Source organism: Mustela lutreola, chromosome 6, assembly GCF_030435805.1.
Source record: "Mustela lutreola isolate mMusLut2 chromosome 6, mMusLut2.pri, whole genome shotgun sequence".
NCBI classification, from domain to species: domain Eukaryota; kingdom Metazoa; phylum Chordata; class Mammalia; order Carnivora; family Mustelidae; genus Mustela; species Mustela lutreola.
Window position 1 is genome coordinate 55,148,692 of NC_081295.1, and position 23,986 is coordinate 55,172,677.

Below are 23,986 nucleotides of genomic sequence, written 5' to 3' on the forward strand. Positions count from 1 at the left end.
AACAGTGTGGAGATTCCTTAAGAAATTAAAAAAAAAAAAAAATCTACCCTACGACCCTGCAATTGCATTACAGGGTATTTATCCCGAAGATACAGATGTAGTGAAAGGAAGGGCCACCTGTACCCCAATGTTCATAATAGCAATGGCCAGTCACCAAACTGTGGAAAGAACAAAGATACCCTTCAACGGAAATGGATAAAGAAGATAAGGTCTGTATATGCAATGAAGTATTATGCCTCCATCAGAAAGGATGAATACCCAACTTTTGTATCAAATGGACAGGACTGGAGGAGATTATGCTCAGTGAAATAAGTCAATCAGAGAGAGTCAATTATCATATGGTTTCACTTACTTGTGGAGCATAAAGAATAACATGGAAGACATTGGGATATGGAAAAGAGAAGTGAGTTGGGGGAAATTAGAGGGGGGACAAACCATGAGACACTGTGGACTCTGAGAAACAAACTGAGGTTTTGGAGGGGGGTTGGGGGGGTAAGCCTAGTGGTAGGTATTACAGAGGGCATATATTGCATGGAGCACTGGGCGTGGTGCATAAACAATGAATTTTGGAACACTGAAAAAAATTAATTTTTTTTAAAAAGTACCATTTGGATTTTGATAGTGATTGCATTGATGCCACAGATCACTTTGGGAAGTATAAACATTTTAATAATAGTAATTCTCCTAATCCATGAAAATGGGATACATTTCCATATAGTTGTATCATCTTTAATTTCTGTCATCAATACCTTCTAATTTTCAGCATATAGGTATTTCACCTCCTTGGTAAAATTTATTCCTAAGTATTTCATTGTTTTGAGGCTATTATAAATAGGTTATTTTGTTTATTTCTCTTTCAGAGAGTTTGTTGTTAATATATGAAAATGCAACTGATTTTTGTATGTTGATTTTGTATCCTGCAACATTTCTGAATTTATTGGTTCTAACAGACTTCTGATGGTATCCTTAGGATTCTTTATATATAAGATTATCATCTGAAAACTTCTTCCTTCTTAATTTGGAGGCATGTTATTTCTTTTTCTTGCTTAATTGCTTTGCTTAGGACTTTTAGCACTATGCTGAATAGGAAGAGTGAGAGTGGGCACCCTCATCTGATTCCTGACCTCATAGGGAAAGCTTTCACTCTTCAGTATGATGTTAGCTGTGGGCTTGTCATATGTGGCCTTTATTATGTTAATGAACATCCCTTCTATACCCAGTTTGTTTAGAATTTTTGTAATCAAAAGGATGCTGAATTTTGTCAAATGCTTTTTTGCCATCTATTGAAGTGATCATATAATTTTTCTTTCATTCTCTTACTGTAGTGTATGACATTTATTGATCTGTACATGTTGAATTATCCTTGCATTCCAAAGAAAAATCCCATTTGATTATAATGTATGATCCTTCTAACGTGCTATTGGATTTGGTTTGCTAATATTTTGTTTGAGAATTTTTGCATTTATATTAATCAGAGATATTGGCCTGTATTTTGTGTTATTTTCTTTTGTTATTATTATTTTCTTGTGTTATTCTCTTTTGGTTTTGATATGAAGGTAACGCTGGCTTTATAAAACGAGTTTGGGGGTGTTCAATTTTCCTGAAATTTTTTGCAGAATTTGAGAAGCACTGGTGTTAATTCTTTAAATGTTTGGTAGAATTCACCAGTAAAAAGTATAGAACTTCTCTCTGTTCCTCAGGGAACTAGAAAAAGAACAAACTAAGTCCAATGTTAGTAGAAAGAAAAAATAGAAATTATCAAAGTGGAAATAAATAGAGTTAAAAAGACTAAAAAAACTAAGAGTTGGTTTTTGAAAAGGTACACAAAACAAAAATTTAGCTAGACCTATCAAGAAAAAAAGAGAGGGAACTCAAATAAATAAAATCAGAAATGAAAGAGGAAACATTATAACTGATGCCATAGAAATACCAAAGATCATAAGAGATGAATATGAACAATTATAATCAACAAATTGAACAACCTATAAACACTCAGGTGGGAAGGTCTGGTGCCTGGATCCAAGGGGGTAGGTCTGCAGCCCAATTTCACAGGGGTGGGCCTGGCACTTGCATATGTGGTGGTAGGCCTGGGACCTGGGTCCATGTGCTTGGGCCTGGTGTCCATGGGGGCTGACTCAATCTGGGGTAGGCTTGGAGCTTCAGTTCATAAGAGTAAGCCTGGAGCCTCAGGCTTTGGGAGGGCTGCCTGAGTCTGTGGGAGCCAACCTGGAGGCTGATACCACCTGAAGCTAGCTCAGTATTAGACCAGAAACCTTAGTCTATAGGATTCTTCCTAGAGCCTGGAACTGTAGGATCTTGGGCAGCCTGGAACTGATCTAGAGGATAGGTCCATGGATACTGGCCTGGTGAGGGACAGGGTCTTGTGTTCATGGAAGTTGGTCTGGCACTTGTGTGGGCCTGTAGTAGGGTCTATAATGAAGTCAGATTCTCACTTTACTCTCTTTCCCCCAAGGAAGGGTGTTTTTCTCCATGCTGAGCTGCCTGAACTCAGAGAGGTAATGGGGTATTGCATCGTCTTTTATTTCTTTGCTCCTCTCAGGTACTATAATTCCCACCTGTTTTGAAGGCATTTTTGTGTATGGATATTATTCAGATTGGTATTTCTTGGAGGAGACATGTACTATAAGTTCCTACACAGTCTTCTTGCTTATATCACTCTCCTGTATTTTCCTTCATAGATTGTACTTTTGGTGTCAAATCTAAGAATTTTTTGCCTAGATTTTGTTGCCAAAGATTAATTCCCATTTTTTCCCTTAAAAATTTAGTTACAGTTTATATGTAAGTTTGAAATCCATTTTGAGTTAACTTTTTAATAAGGTGGGTCTTCAAACTAGGTTCATTTTTGTTGCCTATGGATGTCTGCTTGCCTAGTATCATTTCTTGAAAGCGCTATCATTCCTGTGTTGAATTGCTTTTTCATCTTGCCAAAGTCAGTGGGCCATATTTGTGTGAGTCCTATTTCTGGATTCTCAGTTCTTATCCATTGATCTGTGTGTCTGTGAATTCTCATCCTTGCTTTATTCCTACCCTTAGGAGAAAAATGTTCAATTTTTCACTATTAAGCAAAATTTTAGCAATGTATTTTTTTTTGTAGGTACTTTTAATGGAGTTGGGAAAATTGTGGAAATTTTCTTCTATTCTTATTTTCCTGAGAGGTTGGTTTTTGTTTTTTTTTTTTTTTGTTATCAAGAATAGGTGTCAAATTTTTTGAAATCGTTTTTCTGCATTAATTCTTGTTTTTCTTCCCAGGTAATTTTTCTTCTTTAATCTGCTAATGTGGATTATATTGAACTAGTTTTATACCTCTGGAATAAGTCCTAATTGTCCATGGAATATAGTTATTTTTATATTGCTGATTTCTATTTGTTAATATTTTATATGGTTTTTATATCTATATTAATGACAAATATTGGTCTGAAATTTTTTTTTTGAATTATTTTGGTCAAGTTTTGGTAACAAGATAATGCAAGTTCACAAAATGAATTGAATAATGTTCCTCCTCTTATGTTTTCTGGAAGAGATGATGAGAAATTAATGTCTGGTATAATTCCCCACTTAACCACTGGACCTGGGCAGGCAAACTTCCTTCCTTCCTTCTTTTTCTATCTTTCTTTCTTGTAGGTTTTTTTTTAAATAATAGATTTAATTTTCTTAACAGCTTTAGACATTCAGCTAGGTTCATTTTTTTGCCTATGGATTTAATATTGGGTGAGCTACAGTAGACTGTTTTTCAGAGTGGCCTATTTTGTCTAAATTGTCAATTTCATATGTATAGAGTCTTTTGAAGCATTTCCTTGTTGTCCTTTTGTTGCTTTCAAGGTATTATGGGTTGCAATGCCCCCACAGAATTGATATGTTGAAGTCCTAACCCTTAGCACCTCAGAATGTGACTTTATTCGGAGACAAGGTCTTTAAAGAGGTAATAAAGTGAAGTCCTTAGGTTAACCTTAATCCAATGTGACTGGTATCCTTATAAAAAGGAGTTTGGGACACAGATATATGCATAGAGGGAAGACAGCCACCTACAAACGAGAAAAGCCTAGAACAGATCTTTCATTCAAAGCCTTCAGAAGGAACCAAACAGGGAAACACCTTGGTTTGGGACTTAACAGCCACCAGCACTCTGAGACAAATCTCTGTTGCTCAAGCTGCTCAGTCTACAGCACTTCATTAAAGAATCCCTAGCAAACTAATATACAGGGTCTTCATTGACATCCACATTTTCATTCTTGGTACCAATCATTTGCATCTTTTTTTCTTGTTAATTTTTATCAATTTATGTTTGCAAATAATAGCTATTTTGTGTATTTCCTAATTCAGTTTTCTGCTTTCAATTTCATTGGCTTTTTGCTTCATTATTTCCTTTCTTCTGTTTGCTTTGAGTTTATTTTGCTTTTCCTCCTCCTAAATTTTTGAGGAGAGATTCTAAAATACAGATTTAAAACCTTTCTTCCCTTGTAATATGTGCATTTAGTACAATAAGTTTGCCTCTCAGCACTGCTTTAGCAGCTATCCACAATGTTTGATATATCGTGCTTTCATTTTCAATTAGTTCAATGTATTTTTTTTTTAATTTCACTCTTTGACTCATAGATTTAGAAGTGTTTAATTTCCAAGTGTTCAGGGAGATTTTCCCATTTTCTGCATGTTATTTATTTCTAGTTTTACTCCATTGTGGTCAGAGAAAATACCGTATAATTTTAATTCTTTAAAGTTTGTTGAGGTTCCTTTTATGGTCCATGGTATGATCTATCTTGATGTAGGTTCTGTGGACATTTGAAAAGAATGGTTATTCTGCTTTTGTTGGGTGGAATGTCCTACAAATATCAATTAGATTCCATTGGCTGATGGTGTTGTTGAGTTCTTTTATATACTTGCTAATTTTCTCTCTAGTTGTTCTAGCACTTACTGAGAGAGTGGTGGTGAAGTTTCCAACTATAACCATAGATTTGTTGGTTTCTCCTTTCAGTTTTGTCAGTTATATCTCCACATATTTTGCATCTTGCAGTAAGCCACTGTTATCCTCGAGCCCTGTTGGTATGGTGTTAAGGTATGGGGAAGATGAAGTCTTTTATAATCTTATGATTAAATCTGTCTTTTAGTGGGTCCTTGTACCTGGACTGTGACTCCCACAAGTGTTTCTTGGCTCCCCTTCTCCTTGAGCTTTAGGTGAAATAGGAAGTAGAGAAAGCTACTGTTGTCTGATACATCCAAGAGTAGAACAGAGCAATCATTTTAAAGACTGTTGTCCTTTTCTTTGCCTTTTGGCAAGAGAGAGCAGAATTTTTGGGGGGGGAGGGCCTATTTTTATCTGTACCTGTTGATGTTTCTAGATTGCTGGCTTCTTCAACAATAAATCTGGGCATACGAGGGGTAAAAATTCATCAAACTCATTGTTGTGTTGTTCCTTGGGTCTCAAAATCCATAGCTAACCCTGTGTTCTTCTCCACCTTTCAGAGTCTTCTTACGTTTGTTTTATGTCTGGAGTTCTCGTTTATTTAGCAGAAGGAAAATGGAAAAGTATATATACTCCATCTTTCCATAAGTAGAAGTCCTCTTGCTATTAAATTTTTTTTTTTTTTTAAGATCCTAAATATCCATGCCCTGGCTGAAAACAGGTTAGACATCTCTTCTGGTACTGTAATACTATGAGGAAGAACCTATTTAGAAAATTCAAATTTTTGAAATTTATTTTACTACTTGATAATATCGCTGTCCTCCTAACTGACTTATTTAGTAGCCTATGTCTTAAATAAGGTACACTTATATTATATAGCAATTCTTTACATTTTAAGTTAACATATAAGTTAATAAACTTGACCATCCCCCCAGAACTTGATAGTACTGTACACTGTTCATATTTCATTATATTTTATAATGTTTCAATACACAAAAGAATTTGGAAAGGCATTTGTCCAACAAAGATCTAATTACAGCTGATTTTGATCCTTAAGAAATAAGGGGATACATAAACTATAGAAAAGGTAGTTCCATTACTGATTTTATAGACTGCATCTAGTACAATGTCTGGCATACAACATATACCAAATGAGTGAATGAATGAATGAATGAATGAATGGATATGGCATTGGGAATTTAATAAAGGTAACTTTTCCTCTGAAATAACAAAAATTTTATAACTAAGTTGAACATAGAAAGTCTAAAAGCATCTAAAAGGATTTTTTAACTGTATCTGAAGATGCAGTTTATGCATCCATATATAGTATTTTTATTTATAAAATCTCATATTTATTCTTTCTATGATAGATACAGAGCAATTTTTGAAATTTTTTAAATCAAAGAATCTTTTTTTCTTTCAGCATCTTTCAAAACATGAGAAAATTAACAAGCACAAAACTAGCTCTCTTCTATCTACAGTAAAAGTTAGTTAGTGGTTAAACTTCCTGAGCTTACCCGAGAATTATTTTATTTCAAAAGATGTTCAAGGGTCTGGTCATAGTCAGAAAACTGCTTTTTTTTCAAGCAAACAAATGACTTTCCTCCTCTTTCTTTCCAGGTCTCAGGATAAAGTGTTTCCAAGTGTTACAGATCTCAAACTGGGCTTCTTCTGAGTTCCATGGATTAAGCCTAACTGACGGGCAGAGAATAAGTAGGAAAACAGGCCCTAACCCAACAGACACAAATCCAGCTTTTCCAGCCCAGCTCTCAAGTACCAGCCTAGACCATTTACATTCTTCCTGGTCAGAGCTATAGTTGCTAAAGTCTCTTACATCTAGATGTGCAACATAAAAGAAACCTTTCTGATGGCTGCAAATATTCTGGGTAAAAGAAAACTCTGACTTTAGGATATTTATCTGGTTGAGTTGATGCCTTATAGGAGATGAAGGAGAGCTATATAGAAAATCTTGGCTTTCTTCCTTATGGACAAAGTCAAGATTTTCCACAGCCATGCAGGAAGTGGATTGCATGGCTCTCTACTGCCTTAGGTCTAATCTCATCTTTTCTTTTTTAACTTACTCAACTAGCCAATATATAGTATGTCATTAGTTTCAGATATAGTGTTCAATAACTTTTCAGTTGCATATAATACCCAGTACTCATCTTTTTTACACTGCTTAAGGTTTTATTATCTTTTACCCTTCAACACAAAACTATAAATTTATTTCCAAGTTCTTTTTCCTGTCTAATTTTTCTTCCTAACACTTATCATTATTTTGCATGTTATAGGTTTCACACATTTATGGTGTATATCATCTGTTTCACTCCACTAGAATACTAATCCTCTGAAGGCAGGGTTCTGTTTTCTTTGTTTATGTCTGTGTTCTCAACAGGCCTTGTGCATACAAGGTACTCAATCAATGAATGAATGAATGATCAAGGAAAAAGACACAAATAGTTGAACCACCAAAATGCTGACTGCTGTTTGTATGGTTCAGTTGATTTAATCACAAAGGAAGCTTTAACAGAGGGAGGAAGCACCAGACTGGGGATAAGGCAAGTCTATCACTCTGGCAAGTTTGTCGCTTTGTTATCTGAGCAGGTCACTTGGCCTCTCTAGGTATCAATTTCTCATCTTTAAACAAGGAGACTAAGATAGAAGATCTCTAAAGTACCCTCTAACTCCATCATTCAGGAATTCATTTGCTTTTTATTTCATGGTCTGTGAGAGACTCTAAGGCCAGAGTTTCAGGCAAAATAAAGATGGTTTCATTATGGTATTTTGCACCTATCATATATCATAGACTACAGTGATAGAAGTTAAATTACAAAAGATAGGCCAAGATAAAAAAAAAAAAGTATAGGATAGTTTAAAATTGAGCCAAAAATAAAACAAAGGAACAAAATAGAGCACAGAAAATAAAAAAGAGAATAAAAGTGGTGGTGGGACTATTCCATTGCACAAAAGGAACCACATAGAAAGGATGATATCATCAAAAGGGATGGATTTCTAAGTGTATGCTGGTCACAATCATATAATGAATCATGATTTACAACACGATTTTTGCAAATAGACTTGGTGCACTGAATTGTTCTAACAGGTCATGTTTTTAAATGACTTCTGAATCTTTAATAATAATAAAAAAAACTTAACATGTGGACCTTGAGATTACTGCCTTGCCATAAAACAAGGTGATTTCACGTCCTTAAAATGAATTATTTTCTGTGAGCCACTGCAAGGCCTGTGGAGTACTATTCACACCAATTCTCTTTCTTTACACACTATTTGCTCTTCTCCAATCATAAGTCATTTCACCAATGGAATTTCCAGTTGCATATAAAGTGTCTGGTGCCATGGACGTATTTATTGTCACTTTTTATAAAAAGACTATATGTTTTCAGCCATGACAAGAGACCAGCTGGCTAATTTAGAGTGCCTGCTGAACATTTGAGGAAAAGTAATCATTTTATTTTTCACTGGCATATTTAGAAGGCGCATGCTGAATATGAATAATTAGAAATACAAGAATTGTACAGATGTATGGGGGGGTATCCAAATGTTGTCATAGGAAATGCATAGCAATCCTCTTCATGACTCTGTGGTGTTTTAGATTAAAGCAATTCAGAAATGCTTACTTTTTAAGCAACAGATAAAGGTTAGTTAAAACTGATTATATGGTATTTACACTTTTTAAGGACAGTTTTACTGTTGGTAATTGTGTCTTCTTAAAAATTTTATTAATTGACATGGGTTCTAAATATAATAGTCTAATTATTAGTAAACATGTTCCCTCTATCGATTATTCAGCAATCCAATGTGTGAAATTTCATTACTATAACATTCATATGCTTAGTGTTTAATTTCAGAATCCAATTTAAAACTTAGGAATCCCATACCTTGTCTCTAAGTACAAGAGCATAATATGATTTCAGTGCTAAATGAAAATAGTACATTTTATTTAAATTTATTTTATTTCATTATTTCAATGTTTTAAGTAAAAATAGCATTGCAATGATGTATGTATATACTATGTAAATAAACAAATATGCATAAGTTGGATTGTGTATAATTAAAACTACATAGCAGTAAAAAAGCAAGGCTACTGCTCTAGAAAATAGTAATTCTGAAACACTGTCATTTCTATTTGCTGCCAATCACCAGTACATATTTAACTACCAAATACTTTTTATGAGACAGACATTATGCTAGGCATAGTGTGTAGAATTACTAATAGTAAAATAGATGGACTAGAGTTTAACAAACTATACACCATAAAATGAATTCAAATAAAATAATATAGTATAGGAACTAGGATGTCACTTCTCCAAAGATCGTATTATGGGGCCATCTGAAATACGTGAGACTCCTAAAGCTAGCAAAATCAGGCTGATGTGTTGCCAAAACAAATGCCTTCAATCCCCTTCCATTTTAAAATAGTTTTCTCTTAGGTCTGGCTCACAATGTCTTCTAATGAGCTTGACAGTCAAGCTTCCCAGAATACTAGAGACAACAAGTCAGAAGGGGTTACAGGGTATAAAAAATAGGGGATCAGTAATAGGAGGAAACAGTGACAGCTGAAAAGCAAAGGAATATTTAAAAATAAAGCCAACTGTTATCTCACATCATATTAAAAAATTAACTAGAAAGAGATATCTATACACAAGAGCTAAAATTATAAAAGCTTTAGAAGAAAATAGGACAAAGTCTTTGCACCCTTAGTATAAGGAACCATTTTTTAGATGTGACACAAAAGCATGAACCATAAAAGAAAGCTTTGATAAGTAAGACAATCAAAATTTAAAACTTTGCTCTTTGAACGAGACCATTAAAAAAAAAATCCCCCATACATATATCTGACAAAGGACTCATCAACAGAAGTTATTAAAAAAAAAAACTCTTACAGATCAATAATAATAAGAAAAAAACTCCAACTAAAATGACAAAAGATCTGAACACACATTTTATAACAGAAGATGCAAGCATGGCCAATAAGCACAAGTAAAGATGTTCAACATCATTTGTTATCAAGAGAATATGAATGAAAGCCACTATGATATATTAATATAGATCCTTAGAATGGCTAGACTTAAAAAAAAAGACTTATACCAAGTATTGGTGAGGATATGAAACATTTAGAATTCTCATCAGTGTCAGTGGGAATGTAAAACGATACAGCTACTTTAACAAAAGTTAAAGACACAATTACCAGATGATCCAGAAATTCCACTCCTCGATATTTGCCCCCCAAATAAAGCATTTGATCATTTCAACTCAGTTTGAAGTTTTATGAATCAAGATATACCATAAATAGCCAATGCCTTGCACAGTATTTAATACCTGGAAGATGGTCTTAAGCAGGCATTAATTGAATGGAGGATGACATTAATGGTATGCTCTAAGATTGAGCATGAAAGTACATGGTATATTATGGTAACTTCCATTTTTGTTTTGTTTTTAAGTTTTGAACCCCATTCATCAATAGAAACCTTTTAAGAAACCCTAATAGGTAAAACAGATAAACTAAACTCTGCCCTACCAGCCCACCCCTCCTGACCTCCGTTTGCAACCAATGAAGAATCTCAACATGGGGTTGGCAGGACCTACAGGAGTCATGAAGGACTGGCAGGAACCTGGGGAACTCACAAGGGAAATGGCAAGACTGATGAGAGGAGGAATTACATTAGGAGCAATGGGGCAAAACCTAGGTACATGGAATGGGGTTTAATTGTAAAGTGTTTTTCCAACATACTCCTTGATTTCTTGCTTCATCATTAGGTATTATTTCTACCTCCCCAAGTCTAAAAATTCCCTTCTCTGCGTCCTTCTCTGAGCCTTCTGACCATACCAGGAAGAGGACATTTATGCTTTCATTTCACTACTGTCCTTCATCAAAGCAAAAAATGCCATAAATTGTAAGACACACCATTATTTTAAGCAGCACTAAAAAAAATTGTTGCTAATTAAGTATTGCCTGGTGCTTTCTTGTCACTTGGAATTCTTATTTTAACCTGCCAGAATGAGCTCTTCCAGGGTCATTTACACAAAGAGGACATGTGACTTGTGATCATGATCTTGACCTATTTAATACCTTTAGCACTGACAACTTCTTTCAAGAATATCATGGTTTAGTTAGAATAACAATGTAGTATCATCTTCACCCCCTGATTGAATCATATGTTGCAGGAAGTTAGATGGCTTCTGTCCAAAGTCAGAAAGAGTTCAGCAGAAGTCCAATGCTTTAATGCTAAGTCCTACACAATGAATGAAACAGTAATGCCAGCCTCTTAATGCTTTGACATTTCTTTCATCTTGTGCAGATTGTATTTTTGAAATACAGCTGCAACAGTAGCTTCCAGCCCATATGTTCTTCTAGGATTTCGCTCCCCAATCAAAAGGTGAAGTTAAGTTCCCTCCCATTGAATCTGGGCAGTCTTTTGACTTTCTGGTAGCCAACAAAATGCCTCAGAAGTGATGCTGCATGGGCGCCTGGGTGGCTCAGTGAGTTAAGCCGCTGCCTTCAGCTCAGGTCATGATCTCAGAGTCTTGGGATCGAGTCCCACATCGGGCTCTCTGCTCAGCAGGGGGCCTGCTTCCCTTCCTTTCTCTCTGCCTGCCTCTCTGCCTACTTGTGATCTCTCTCTGTCAAATAAATAAATAAAATCTTTAAAAAAAAAAAAAGAAGTGATGCCGCACAACTTCTGAGGCCACGTTGTGAAGGTGATTCAGCATCCATCTTGCTCGCTGGACTACTCTCTCTGAAAGCCTTTAGCTGCCACACAAATAGTCCAACTGCCTCGGGGCTGTCTAAACATTTCAAAGCCCAAAGCAACCCATGTAAAGAGACCACAGGGAGAGGCTCTGGGAAAATATGAAGTGAGACAGATGCCTGACCCACCTGCAGGTGCTTCAGCTCCCTGTTGTCCCTGGTCTAGTTTCCTTGTGACTGCAACTGCATGACAGACCATGAGCCAGAAATACCCAGGCAAACCCTTCCTGAATTCCTGTTGCACTGAGACTCTGAGAGAGACAATAGAATGATCAGTGTTGCTTTAAGCCATTTGGTTTGAGGGCTGACTTGTTACGGAGTAAAAGATAACTAGAATATATCTATGCCAAGGAATCTGACAATTTCTCCTACTTTGAGTTGAATTGCTTGATTTGTGCTCTGCAATCCTTTTTCAGGTATCCCAGTAACAAAACAAGAGTAGTTGCATCTACCTGTGGGTATAATTTATGGAAAGCATTTGAGTTGCTGCTTCCCCCCAAAATATGGACTTGTGGTCATATTTACTGAATTACTATAAATATTTGCTTCGCTAACATATATGCCTCCAAGCCCTGTATCTATGCCTCCAAGATACTTTCAATGGCATGTACAAATCAATATCTGTAGTATCCTCAGTGAATACAACCCAACAGACCTGAAGGTGATTTGAACCCCCATGGCCAAGTTCAAGATTGTGCAGATAATCACAACCAACTCATGACAACTGTCTTGTCATTGCTGAAAAAGACTGTCACTCATTTTAAGATACATCCCAATTTTAAGGTGTTAAAATGTGAACTTTTGGAATTAGAGTAAATGAAGTGTGGCATTCTCTGTACCTCTCTCATGGCAGGTATCACATATAATTGTTTTGCTTTGTATTTTAAATATCTGTGTATAGCAGTGTTGTAAGTGCCATTTACTTCCTTATCTCTAACAGTTTCAAACTTCCTGTCATGGACACTGTTCTGCTATAGGTGAATCAAATAATCATCTAAATAGACTTGATTTCAATATCACACTTTGGGACTTCAAGTCCTCAGATCTGGTTCTGAGACTTGACAATTTTTGCTTATTTCTGTGTGGCTATGAGTTTCATTTCCCACCATGACTATTCCAAACCTGTCCTGTTCTTAATTTTCCAAGCTCATTCCCACCAACTTGAGAATTGATAAATAAAAAGGCCATAGAAAAAAGAACCAAGATTTAGTGGTAAACAGTATTGAGTTTGCACAGTGTGTGGTCTTTGGTAAGCAACTTAAATTCTCAACTCTCCAGATGCTTTTTTTTTTTTTTCCATAAAATGGGAGTATCATTATCTTCTTGGAGGAACTATAAATGTTTTATGTAAATGTTAGGTAAATGTTTTATGCTAATATCAGAGCACCAAGCCATAATAACCTGAGTTCTATTTTTGTTCCCTTGTATGACCATCTCCCCTATTACCTCTTATTTTGTAGGGAAGATAAAGATCATCTTTTCAATTGCTCTCCATTTCATCTAAAAATTTACCTGTATCTCTACTGTACCTGTCTTCATTGCCTCTTATTTATTGAAAATATCCCAATTCCTTCAGAGTGTGTGAATCTAACAACATTGTAGTATCTCAATATCTTCACAAATAGATAAGGGATAATGAAAAGTAACCACTCATGGGGTTGATTTTTAGGATTTAATCAGTTACTGCATCTTAAAACTTAAGGTCATTTCCTGGCTTATAGTAAGTGCTTAATAAATGTTAACAATGAATCTTGGCATCTTCATTTTCTCACACTTTGCCTCTGGCAGTGAACAGGCTCTGCTTAGTGGCAAATCCTAATGACTTGAGGTGAAAAATCAGAAGGGAGATGATGAACTGAGCTTGAGTATGTGTAGTATTAGAAAGAACTCGAAATGGCTGTCAAAGAGGCGAAATGACTTCTCTGTCACTTCAAACATGGCCAGATCTTTCCTTCAGTCTATTTGTCCTGTCATTGTTGTTCTTCTCTAGTCTCTACCTTGTAAAATCTAATGCAAATTGTTTTGAATAAACATTCAATAAATACTCGTGGGTGAACAATTCTTGTTTTCAATAAGTCAATGAAAAGTAGAGTTTATAGACAGAATTTTACATTAGTCAATTGTCAAGGGTACATTTAAAAAATTTACAGACCCTACTCCATGCAGATCGGGACTTTGCCCAAGCCCCTAACCATCTTGCTTCCTTATGTATATCCATTAGCTTAGGAGCACCTAACACACTTGGTGGTAATTCTCTGGCAAACCATCAACCCGTTCTGCTCCAATGACTACATATTGCTTAGTTTTTACGATAGCACTTTTTTCTTTAAGGATATAACAAAATGCAAATTTAGATTTTATTTTCTTTCAAATAATGATTAACTTTATAAAAGTTTTTTTTAAAAAGATCTTTCATTATTGAATTTTCCAATTCATTAGCATTGTTTATTCCTTTCTCCTGTAACTTTGGTCTTGACTGACATGGGTTTAAACCCACTGTTACAACCTTGTAGAAGTTATTTTACTTTACTGTATAATTGCTTTCTTCATATATAAAATACTACGTAGGAGGTAGTTTTGAAGACTACATGAGATAAGCTTGAAATTAGGCTAAAGGGCACCTTGAGTACAATAGGTGATTTAACAAAGCTGAATTTCATGGCAAACCTTTTCCAATTCCTCTTGACCTTTTTTTTTTCCTTTTATTTTTCTTTTTGTATGTGGGCAAGACTATAGGGAGGATTTTAGAATGCTGTCAACAGCTTATTTTGCCTTCTTGTGCCTGAGCCTTAGAGCATTAAAACAACAAAAAATTGCTGACATTTCTGGAATCTGATTTGAAGCCCCTATCTATTCAATCTTTAACAATCCATGTATGTGTGTAAATATTTCTCTCTGTCTTTTTAGAATAGAGTTATCCTCAGCTTATCCTTCATTAAAAGATATGCTTTAGATGATCTTTCCTGATAATCTAGGAGACAGGATAGGAACAATATCCAAGCCTATATAAACCTGATTAACAAATCCTTTCAGATCACTATGAAGTAAACTCTCTAAATTTATATCGTAAGCTCCTGGGATGTCTAAGGCATTATCTACATTTATTTTAAAGAAAACCCCTTCTGGGTCTATGTAAGGAAAATTAGTAAGTTTATTAACAAAATACCATCCAGGGCTTCCAAGATGACAACCATATTGTGACAACTAAGGGCAGTGTAGACCATGGTTCCAATTGTTATCTCCAAAATTCACCAGTGTCTTGACCATCTCTTTTTCATCACTCTTGCCATCTGTGCACTGACTTCCATGGATGAGACTCTGCATCTCATTTAAAATTTTAGCTCAGGAGAGACCATTAGCACAGTAGTACCTTCCTTCATTCTCTATGGCTCAGTTCTGGACTTTGTTAGTTCTAGAATAACAAAAGGCTATACACTCAACACATACACATACCAAACACACAAAACAGGGTAGATATCTGAAATATTTATCTTTTGATATCGAATATACAGCCCAGGAACAAACTTAAGGCTCCCTACTTCCTGAGTTCAATAACCAAGAAGCCTGAGAGAGTAACAAACTCCATCTCTTCCACATAAAGCCAATTTTCTCCATTTAATAATTCAGGTGTGCCTACCTCTTCTCTACTATTGACACTAGAACCTCTTTTCTCTATGTGCTTGTGGAACTCACTATACTTTATTCAACAAACATTTATTGAGTACCAGAATAAATTCAGAACTCAGTCTATGAGCTCCATCTTCTGAGTCACATTTCTTCTAGTCATAGTCTATTCTGTGGCCCAAGAAGTAACTAACTGTGTGGTTCATATATTTAAGAATCATTAATTTATGCTTATCATATTCATATAAAGAGTATTCAGCTCTAATAATTCAGCTATTGTGACACTCTTCTGTATACAGCAAGAATAAGGAATTTGTCTCTCAACAGAGAAAATGTGACTTAAATAAGATGCTTGGAATTCACAGTTAAGCATGGCAATAAACAAATTTCCAATGGTACCAAAGAGGCATTGACTTTAAGCACAGGCCTTGTCGTTAACCAGTCAAGAGGCTTGGAAATAAGTTATGTGTCCTCACTAGAATTTAATTTCTTTATATCAAGGGTTAGCCTGATGATTTCTCTGGATTTCACTCTAAAGTTTGATTCTGCCATGTATCTCATTGTTAAATATGTTTTGCTATTTTGTTTAGCATGTAAAAAAGAGATAATACTTTTAGAGAAAACAATCAGCTTCTGAGCCAACCAGTCACATTTATCAATCCCACACTATGTGCTTCTCACAGAATTCAACACTAGCAGGGATTAGCATGTGTCTTAGTTTGGGTTACCCAGAAGAAGTCTCCAAGTGAGGATTTGTGTTTAAGTCATCTGTGAAGGAAGTACTTCCAGCAGAAACTGGGAAGTGAGTTGGGCATGTTAGATAAGGAATGGAAGAATCCCAGCAAAGGTTTAGATCCTGAGCCAGGCTATGAAGTGTAAGCTATGCCTCAGGGTTTGTCCAACTCCAGACTTCATGCTCATGTACTGGGAAGTGGTTGGCTAAGGCCTGCACTAGGAAAGATGTAAATCCAAGACAATTCTGGCCCTCTGATCAAAATTGCAAAGCAGCTCCAGCCACCTGAGATAGTCCTCTGAGGACTATCATAGGTACAGGCCATTAGACGCAAATGGAGAGCAAGCAACGGGGGTGGGGGCAGTCGAAAAGAAATCCTAGGGATCTTAGCAGAGCACTGCCTATATCCACCACAGAACCTATCAGTGAGGATGCTTCCACTTACAAGAGAAAACCCAATTCCAACTCTCCTAATCAATAAAAGGAATTTACTGGCTTCATTCACAGGTAGATCAGGTTTCAGGTAGGGCTTATTCTGGGATCCCACACCATTTTCCTGCATTTTCCAGGGTTTTGTATCTTCTAGAAGTTGATTGGTCCAGCAACAATCAATATCAATACTCTTAATTAATATTTTCTCTTTCCCAACCATAAAGCAAAAGTTTACAGCTTACTCTCCTGAATCAATGTCTGTATGTTCCCATGAGTGACTAAAGCCAAGATGGGGTCAATCAAGAACATGGGTGTTATTACAAACGAAAGGAGTGAAATGACTCAAGAAACAAGCAAAAAGATCCATTGTCATTTTTGCTAAATCAACATCCACGTATCTTCCTCTCCATATCCAGGTTCCCCAAATCTTCACCCCTAAGTGGAAGCAGTGGTTCTCAACTAAGCTACATGTTGGACCACTTGATGCCTGGTTTCTCCCCTTGAGAATCTGATTTAATTAATCTAGGTGCAACCCAGCCATAAGAAGTTCCTAATGGTTCTGAAGAGCAACCAAAGTTGAGAACCACTAGTTTAAAGGGAGACAATCAAGTCTCTTCCAAGTACTAGCACTTCAAGTGCATGATTTCTAGATGGAGTCCCCCTTTTTTTTTTTTAAATAAAATTTCGATATGATTCTTAATGATCAGTAATAATTCAACCAACTTAAGTCACCCATTCTCTGTACTTCCCAGCCTACAAATGATGGGGAGAAGATGGTAAGTTATAATACATATTGAGAAGGAGAATAGGAAGCAACATGGAGTGGTTATTGGTTCATAGCACATTCCATATCCTGCTGGACAGGAGCACTGAGTGATTCTTGCCTTGTATGAGGAGTGAATGGTTTAGTTGTCCAACCTTATAGACCTTAGTTCTACTCTCTGGGACTATCTCACCTATCCTTTGTCTGGTAGGGTTATGCCAAAGATGGATATTGGGGAGAATTCTCTTTTTGGGCCTGAGATTGTCCTAGAGATGAACAAGAGCCTAACCCTTGGTGTGGGGTTTCTTTGAAAATTCTCGTTGCTGGGAGAGCATTAGATTTCCTTCAGGCACCAGCTTTGTCTCCTGTGATGGTTACTCCATCCTGCTTTTTCTCCAACTGACCTAACCCTAGGACAGAAAATTTCTTTTTTTCTCTCTTTTTTTCATTCATTCTTTCTTTCTTTCTAAATATGGTCAGTCTTAAACAGACTTTTACCAGTCTAGGAAAGAGAGTCACTTGCAGAGACTGTTTCTTTTAGAAAAGATATATTGCTTTAAATTTCTTTTTCAGATTGGTTAGTTTTAGTCCAAACTTGTCTCTCTACTGAAGGACTTTAATGAAAGCTAAAGATTTTCCTACCAAATCACCGAATATTGTAATTTTGGCTAGCACTTGAACTCTATTATAAGGTACAACTGGCAATGATTTAACCATTTATGTAATCATTTAACCAGTTATATATAATTATATACATTGTGTATATAACATAATGCATACATTATATATGTATAAAATAAAATTTATCAACTTCCAGTCATAGAAAAGTATTTTTTCCTCATTACTCTGCTTACCTAGAAGCAGATAGTGCAGCATTTTAGGAACTATGATGTGTAAGGCACCACTCCTAGCACTAAATTCTGTATCTGGTAGAACACTTTAGGTTATAAATAGTTGAACATCACTACAATCTGGCTTAAATCCCTTCATGAAGGGAATTGATTGGCATGTATCATTGACAGTGAAGAGGTGGGGTTTTGAATGCAGCACAGTTAGAGGTCGAGCTCTGTCTCTCAGTTCTTCTTGTCCCTTCATCTTTATGGATCAACCTCACCCTTGGATTGTCTTCCCTTGTGATCGTAAGGGGGCTAAAGCTAAAGCTCAACATCCATAATTCTCTCTCCAGATCACATGTGGTAGGCTTAGAAGGGCAGTGGGCAGATTTTTCTCATTATTGTTAAACAAAATCCAGAATTTCGCTCTAACTGGATAAAGTTAGATCGCATCATCACTTCTAGGTAGTAACTATGGTAGGCAGGATGGGACAGCTTTGATAGTCCCAGGCCAATGGCTTGTCACCCAGTCACTGGAGTGGAGGAACCCTAATGGACACTGTGATGGTTACTCCATCCTGCTTTTTCTCCAAAAAAGATGTTGCTTGTCAACATCTGAACAGGTGGCCAGCAAGGAATACATTCCAGAAAGAGAAAACAGTAGTTGGCATTTACTTGTCTTTTAGATGTAGATGAAAATACACACAACATAAATGAAGAACTCTTATTTTCAAGAGCTTCTAAGTGAAAAAAAAAAAAGTATCATATTGATAAAACAATTCCTTTGTGGTCTTAGTGAATATTTTGTTTGTCTAAGAAAGCATTAGTGTCAGAATCTATGAATCTGATTTTTGGAGTTTTCTGATCTCCAGTAGGTAAACAAATAATACTTAAAACTTACAAATGTTGCTATTTAGCAGCATTTTTCCTTTTAAAAAATACCCATAAAAGTAGTGAATTCAGACAACTGCTAAAATCCCTAGGTCCTTAGCAAGCATGTTATTACCAAGTTGTGGCATCACTGTATTCATGCTAATGCTATAATCATAACACATGGCAAAATCCTTGGAACCAAAAGGTTAACTCTGGGGAATACAAGTGTGTTGACAACCCTGCATTCACAAAAAAGATCCTGGTTAACATTTTCAAGACTTCCCCTCTCCCCTCTCTCTATTTCTTTTTATTCCTAAATGATACAGCTTCAAAATGATAATATACATAAAGCACCTCCATAATCATATTAAGGAAAATATGTATGAAATATTTTATTTATGTTTAGTGACAGTGAGCAAAGAGGAAATAGGTGGAAGAATTTTTGTGACAGTTTATATTCCAACAAATAATCACATGGTTTAAAGTGTACTCTCAAAGCAGATTATACATTTTATGTATTTAATTATAATCATACTTTCCTCTTATCTGATATGAATATCTTCAATTTAAATATCAGCTTAATTGATGCCTATCATTTAATAATCATACTATGATCCGGGCCAATTATAACAATTCTTTCCTGTACAACTAGAGTGTTAGAAGAATGTCGAGGAGGAAAATGTTTAAATCCTGACATAAAAATGTCTGTGATAAAACCAGGGGCTTTGAATTTCATGGTCCTTTAATATTGCCTTTGAAGTAATGAAAAAGCCATTTTCCACCACTTGCTTCAAGGACTCCACTAATAAAATCTTCCACAAAAGACCGATCTTCTTAAAAGAAGAATATTGTGACGTTATTTTAAAGCATTTAAAATTATATAACAAACTTCTACTGGAATTTCTCAGTCTATCTTTTTCATTCCCCCTAATGAAATACTTGTTAAACAGGTTACTTCATCTTAACCTTATGGAAATGCCAATGACAGAGCATCTATTATTTAATTCAGTTCCAGAAATAAAGGATAACAATTTGGGGGTGCTAGGGAGGAAGTATACTACAAATAATTTGAAGAAATAGGAAAAAGGCTTTTTTGGGGGGGTCTAGACTTCAGGTTCACCTTAGGTGGCAGAAAAATGGTGAACTGATAGCCTTGTACTCATCCATGGTGGACACCTGCCCTTCGCACCAACTTCTCCTTTAGGATGACTGGCTGTCCACTTAGGAAGGGATCTGGTGGCAGAGAAATCACCAGGGCTTAAATGGGTCAACAGAATCAGCAGGGATCTTTACAGACATCTGTGTGTTAGGCTCTGGGTGTCCTCAATAAAGTCAGCGACACCAAGAAGTGGGATTTCGGGAACTCCTGGAATAGGGCTGTCTAATTAAAAAATGATGCAAGATGAAGTTTCCCAGGAGCACAGAAATCCAAGGGGAAAACGAGTTTCTTCTTTTAACTTCATATGAGATCTTGGCTAGGAAACTGCAAGGGGTAATTATGCAAAATGCACGTGAGAATGCCAGAGACATCTGGGCTCAGGGAGAGGTGACTTGAGCAATAACCCGAGGCTTTGGGATTGTGCAGCTTGATTTTCCTGGGAGGATCAGGTACTAGAATGGGGAGGGATTCTAGGGAAGTGACTAGTGGGAATAAGAGGACAGTGCTACCAGTCAGTGTTGAAAAAAAAAAAGTAAGAAAAGAAAAGAAAGGAAGGAGAGGGAGTAAATGAATGCACTAAGTAAAAATCTGTCTCTAAAGAAAGACTTCCCTATAGTAATGGTGAAGAGAAGAACTGCCTTTCCCTTCATCACAAACACTTCTTCGCTGGTTCCCTTCCTTTTCCTAGGAAGAATAATAATACCCAGATATGAACCACTGTCAGGACTTCAGAATAGTGCCTGGCTATTCATAGGTCAGAAATCCTCCTTACTGTTAGAACCTGATTTTATCCATTTACAGATGCTGATGGTAGGTATCTCTTAGAATGTCCAAATGGATGAGGGAGCATAGTATTTGTATCAGCCTAAGTGTTAAAGAACACTTAGTTTCCTAAATATTTTATGGCCATATTTCGCTGGAATCATTACACTCCATAAGAATGGGTCAGACCTAGTTCTATAAAATGATGCAGAGTCTTCTATTCCAGATGAAACTCGATGAAACTTCATCTTGAAACCTTTTCAAATTAGCTGGCCCTATTTTAGGAGTGTCCACAACAAATGACTTCAAATGAGTTATCTGAAAATGACTCAAATCTCTTTAAGGGAGGAATGTTTTTTAAACGTCATCCTTTTCTGCTGAAATTTGAGTTGATTCCTTCTTCTTGTCCTCATTTTGCTTTATTTATAAAAGCCTATCTCTGTATAAAATATTTCTAATTTTTTCCTGTTGGGAATGAGGGAGAGGTTACATCTGAGTTAGCAGGTGGGACCATATAAAAGACAAGATGGCCAGTTTATTTCATGGAACACAAAATCATAAAATTTTAGGGCTGACATGAGCCTCAGAGAACATCTAACCCAAATACTTCATTTAAAAAGTGAGGACAAAGAAGCCATCTAGGCCATATGCTTAGCGAATCAGAAATGTGGTCATTAATAAAGCACAGTAATAGATCCTAAATATAACTATATAAGTATAGGTACGTAATATATAAAGCTTATATACAGTTAAAATGGTGAATACTATTTTGGTAACTATGATGCATAAAAGGCATCAAATTGGTAATCTTGGCTGAGGACTTCTTGTTAAATTTTAGCCAGAATTAGAACCATCATGTTTTCCATAGTGGTAACCACTCTGTTTACAAAAGTATGAAGGATCTAATCTTTGTAGCAATCACCACATTTAATTTGAAAAGGGGGAAGAATTCTTAAAATAATTTTTAGGTTAGAGAATTTATTTGAAGTTATAATCAAAACACAATTTTTTTCAAGGCACATTTAATTTAATATCAGCAGTGCAAGGGCAACCCTCTTGGGTCCCCTCCCTCTGTGGGAGCTTTGTACTATTGCTTTGCTATTGCTCAATAAGCACTGTTTTGCTGCCCTCTACAAAAAAAAAAAAAAAAAAAAAAAAAAAAAAAAAAAAAAAAAATTCAATAGAAAAAGCCCAAATGCAATGAAGGAAACACATTCCCCCATTAACACTAATGACAATGTTCTTTCAACATGTGCCTGTTGAAGGCAATGGAGATTTAGTTGCACCACTGAAAAAAATAATGCAGCGAGTCTCATCACAGCCAATCCCCTACTACACTCTAGTAGTGAAACGAATGTTTATAATGCTTCAAACACTTTCAACCTGAAGTTTGATACCAGGCCTTTATGTTTGTACAGTCCATGGTAAGATTATCTACAGCATTAGAAACCATGCAAAGAACAAACCATTGATTAAAACCACATTGATTTAAGGCTCAATCAAATAATACGGAGCCCCAAACTAAAGGGTTGAATATATGAACTACTTGTACTGACATCTATTATTTGATTCTCTCATGACAATTAAATTGGTTCTTAGCAAAAAACCCAAACAACAACAACAACAAAACCACAAAACAAAACAAAACCAAAAAAAACTCTCCAAAACTCTTAAAGGAAAAATTTGCCTCATTTGAATTTTGACCCAGAAGTTCAACAATCACAAAGTCCACAGACTTATTGGCAAAACTGATACACAGTGTCTCTAAATCACTATGCTCAAGGTTAAGAGAACATTCTATTTTTACATTTTACTGGAATTTTACATGTTCAATTCATGACTTTAAGTCTCTAGGTTCTCATTCCTCCAAACTGTCTAAAGACACAGTATGCCACAGACTTAAGACTTTCATTTCTCCCTCTATTTTCTTTTCAGAAAAATTTCCCCAGTGTCTAGGGTATTTTTTGGAGGTGGGTACTTATTTTGGAAGGGGTATTTTTTGGAGGTGGCCAGTTCTTTAAAATAGATAGATGCTATCAGCCTTTTAAAGCAGGGGAAGGGGGAGAGAAAAAAGCTGAAACACAAGATACATCTGGTAAATCTATCTTAACCATTACAGGATAGATAGTATAAGAATGAGGCCTTTTTTTTTTAGATTCAATGTCTGAGTCTTGGTGTGGAAACTGGGTACTTGGCTTCCCACCACAGCTCTCTCAGGGTGGGACTGCCAGGTTTGTCTTGCCTGGGGAGTATCTCCTAAACTGCCAGATACTCAGTTCATTTTGGGATTGTTCCAGTTTGTCTTTAGTCTGTTCCAATTCACCTTCCATGTTTAGGAAAAAAAAGCTGATCATTGGGTCTACCATCAGGCAATGCTAGGCTAGTGGACTGGCTTGAAGTACTGGATTTGATTAGTACACTCTTGCATCCCTCGCTCCTTGGTTGCTAATCTCCTTACAAGGATGTTTTCCTGGTTGTTGCTTTAGTTTTTCTTCAGACTTCCCTTAACTCCATTACATCATTAGAATTAAGATCTGTGTACTTGCCCTCCAAAGCTTGGACCTATACTTCATATTGTTTCCATCTGAGAGTTAACTCATCTCATGTCATAACTGTGAAGTCTGCTTCACTCAGTCAAACCTTTTTTTTTTTTTTTTTTTTTTTTTTGTCATCCCTTTTTTGAAAACAGGTTTCTCCATGGTCATCTTGCATCCTTTCCAGACAGAGGCCATGCTGGTACAGCCCAGTCACATAAGTAAAGGCTACCAGCCTGTGCTAACATTCGTCCCCCACTCCACTTCCCACTGCAGCCCCAGCACTCCCCTTTCTTTGCCAAGACATAATTTTTGAAAAGAGAGGTTATTTAGAGTCTTAAGGCTAATCACTGATACCCTCAGTCTTTTCCTATACTAGAACTCAAAAATACAGTTAGCTGTGTCACTTTTGTTTACGACTATGGAGAATAAAAGTGGTAGAGGGAGTCCGAGTTCACCTCCATAATATTTGAGGCTCTCTAAGTAAAAAACGCTCTCTGGGGTATAACTGGCTAACTTTTCATGACTGGGCTCAGAGGTGGTGGTTGGAAATGTAAGAGGGCTCCCCATAAGTAGTTTCGTCAAG

The 23,986-nt window shown here is 36.2% G+C and overlaps 1 pseudogene; it reads right to left on the minus strand.

The window, feature by feature from the left end:
• Nucleotides 1-22,786: 22,786 nt before the first annotated feature.
• LOC131834595 (pre-mRNA-splicing regulator WTAP-like) lies at nt 22,787-23,578 on the minus strand (annotated as a pseudogene).
• Nucleotides 23,579-23,986: the final 408 nt, after the last annotated feature.